The 2,994-nt window shown below is 40.9% G+C and overlaps 1 pseudogene; it reads left to right on the forward strand.

Moving 5' to 3' along the window:
- Positions 1-545: 545 nt before the first annotated feature.
- Positions 546-2,964, forward strand: LOC108522117 (myb/SANT-like DNA-binding domain-containing protein 2 pseudogene; annotated as a pseudogene).
- Positions 2,965-2,994: the final 30 nt, after the last annotated feature.

The following is a 2,994-nucleotide window of genomic DNA, read 5'->3' on the forward strand; positions in this document are numbered from 1 at the left end:
AATTGATGGGTGCTGACGAGTTGATGGGTGCAGCACACCAACATGGCACAAGTATACATATGTAACAAACCTGCACGTTATGCACATGTACCCTAGAACTTAAAGTATAATAATAATAAAAAAAAAGATCTGTCATTTACAAGCAGTTCTAAGCATGCTTAGAAAGTGAGGAGATGTAACTGGTCTGTAGCTAATCAAAGGTTTTGTTTCAAAATCACATAATTCAGTTAATGTTGTGAGGTAAGGTGAGAAAAGGAAAAATATCACTCTCTCCCATTTCATCATTCTAAGCCACAGCAAAATATGAACATGTCTGCTTCTCTGTTTGCCTCATCTTAAATAATTTCTACAAACCCTTTTCCTCACTGTTTTTCTTGACCACTTCTGAAACGTGGTGTTCAGCACATCTGGAAAAAGATATCTATTTTCCAATTTTATATTCTATTGTATAAACATATTTGTTTGATATTCTGTTCATTTTTATAAGATTTTGATGATATCCAGACTAACTTCCTAACATGTCTTTATGATTTCCAGTGACTGAGATGAATACTAGTATAGCCAAGAAATTTCAGGGTAAGAGCTGCAACTTTAGCTAAAGCCAAAGGCTAAATTTTACATGTCTTTGTTAATGTTAAGCTGACGGAGGTAGTACAGACTCTGCTCTTTCTAGTGAATAGAAAATTTCAAGCCTCTTCTGTGAATTTTTAAGTAATCTAATCTGCTTGAGGTTTATTCTTCCTTTATAATCATGTTGCCAGCTCAGTCTGGGATTTGGGACCTAAATAATGATCTTTGAGAAAATTATAAGGTGAACCTCCTGGGTAAAGACAGAAAAATGCCAAGGATTTGATTACTAATTGTACCAATAACACAAAGGTCAGATATGCCCAGAGATCTAATGAATGTTCAGACACGTTCTCATTTCTTTCCCCAAATCTAATAATACGGCTAGAGCACTGATTTCCTAATATGGGTGGTATGGTTGTTGCTGCGCATGCTCTGATCACATCTGGACTCTGAGGAAGAAAGTGTGGGACAGGGGATTGGAAATTAAATGTCAGGCCCTTCATTTTCTGTGACTGGAGCCAGTAACTTTGTGCCACCATTAGAATCTCACTTAGCCTAGTGTATTAGTCCATTTTCACGCTGCTAATAAAGACATACCTGAGACTGGGTAATTTATAAAGACAAAGAGGTTTAATGGACTCACAGTTCTACGTGTCTGGGGAGGCCTCACAATCATGGCAGCAGGTGAAAGGCACCTGTCATATGGCAGCAGGCAGAGAGAATGCGAACCAAGCGAAAGGGGTTTCCTCTTATAAAGCTATCAGATCTCGTGAGACTTACTACCACGAGAACTGTAGGGGGGAAACCGCCCCCATGATTCAATTCTCTCCCACCGGGTCCTTCCCATAACACATGAGAATTGTGGAAGCTGGAATTCAAGATGAGATTTGGCTGAGGACACAGCCAAACCATATCACCTGGGCTTCTTTTTCCTCCCTTCCTCTATCACTGTGTCTCAGAGCAACTTATTTTCCTACTGGAGCATTTTTCACTGATACAATAGATATAATTTGGGAGCCTTTGATGGAAAGACTTGAAAGAGTCATTAACTTCATTTGCTTCATTTGTTTTCCAAGTCAAAGAATCCCAAAGAGAACTGCTGTGAAAAATAAGAGTATCTTAATTGACTGCCTTGAAGCTATGCATTTAGACATCATAGTCAGAAAGGCTGGGCTATTTCTTCAGGATGGACTGTTTCAAAAATTTAACTATTATCTAAAGTTGGAGTTCTTCCACTTTATGTGAAGGTTTACACTTTTATATCCTCCAATTCCCTTCCTTTGAGTATTGTTCCTCCCTTTGCTCTTTAGTATCCTACTCTGTCCAGGAAAGGGAAGACTTCAAGCCTTTTTTTTGGTGAATATTTTGAAGTAATGTTATCTGCTTGAGATTTACTATTTCTTAGAAATTTTTAGCTTACTAAATAGTGATTCAAGAAGCGTCCACCTGAATAAGTAGTATTTTACCATTTGCCTAACTGACTCACGACATCTTTTTCATTGGGTTCAAACACAGGCTACACCATTTACTAGCTGTGTGACCTCCAGCAAGTTACTTAACTTAGTTTGCTTAGTTATATAATAAAGATGAAAAGAATAATACCTACCTCATAGTATTGTTGTAAGGATTATATTAGCTTAATTTAAAAGTACTTAAAATGGTGACTGGCATATAGTAAAAATTTCAATATGTGTCATTGTTATTACTCTTACTGATCGGATTATTATAATTTGTAAATTTTCAAGTTAAAAATAGGCTCTCCGGTCTCCTTCTCCCCTGGTGGCAGCGGTGGCGGGGCTGCGGCAGTCGCCACCGCCGCTTGCCAGGGCATGTCGTGGACGCCGACCAAGACGAACGCGCTCATCGCAGTGTGGGGCAATGAGCAGCTGGTGGAGGCGCTGTACCAGCAGCTGGAGGGAGCCGGTACGTTGTTCGGCAGCAAGGCCCCCGGGCCAGCCATGTACGAGCGCATGTCCCAGGCCCTGGCCAAGCTGGGCTATGAGCGGACCCCGTCCCAGTGCCGGGAGCGCATCAAGCTGGTTGGATGCCCAGAACTGAATACTGTGCTCCAGCTGTGGCCTCACCGGTGCTGAATAGAGAGGAAGAACCACCTTCATAGCTTACATGAGCTGGAGTCAGATGGCAGCACTATGGAGGACTATTCACAGGAGGACTGGGGAAACCACAGTCAGGATCTCCATGGCTATCCAACGGATCAGGAATTGGATGAAGTACCTGTCACAAAGAGAACATTAAAAATAAAACAAGAGTCTTCTGAAGAAGCACAGAGGAGAGACATCATGCAGAATATTGTACAGATTTTGGAACTGGTAGTTGAAATGGGAACTTTTTCAGAGCTGGACAGACTTTTCAAGGCTCCATCTTTCTAATAAACTGGCCATTTTTGGAATTGGTTATAACACC

The sequence above is a fragment of the Rhinopithecus bieti genome, unplaced genomic scaffold (genome assembly GCF_001698545.2).
Source record: "Rhinopithecus bieti isolate Rb0 unplaced genomic scaffold, ASM169854v2 scaffold_64322, whole genome shotgun sequence".
Taxonomy (NCBI): domain Eukaryota; kingdom Metazoa; phylum Chordata; class Mammalia; order Primates; family Cercopithecidae; genus Rhinopithecus; species Rhinopithecus bieti.